Below are 316 nucleotides of genomic sequence, written 5' to 3'. Positions count from 1 at the left end.
AGAAATTGAGAAGTTGACTTAGAACGGCAAGCCACTTTGAGAATTCGAGACGTGACAGTCGCAACCCGTCATAAGTCAAAAGTGGGGGTGCCAGGAGTTCATTAGCGACCCTCATAAGTCGCACAGCTGTCAATTTCGCTGTTTGGGATTTTAGGCCGAAACTACTTCTAAAACAATCGGTCATTGGCTGGAACCAAAATTAATCCACCTATCCGGGAATTTAGGTGGAGGAGAGAAGAGGCGGATACAATTCAGTTAGGACCTCTGGCTAGGCAGAGAGTCCAGTTTAAGATTAAGAGTCTGCTACAAAACTTTG

The sequence above is a fragment of the Cryptotermes secundus genome, unplaced genomic scaffold (genome assembly GCF_002891405.2).
Source record: "Cryptotermes secundus unplaced genomic scaffold, Csec_1.0 scaffold10435, whole genome shotgun sequence".
In the NCBI taxonomy this organism is placed as follows: domain Eukaryota; kingdom Metazoa; phylum Arthropoda; class Insecta; order Blattodea; family Kalotermitidae; genus Cryptotermes; species Cryptotermes secundus.
This window is presented reverse-complemented; position numbering follows the sequence as displayed.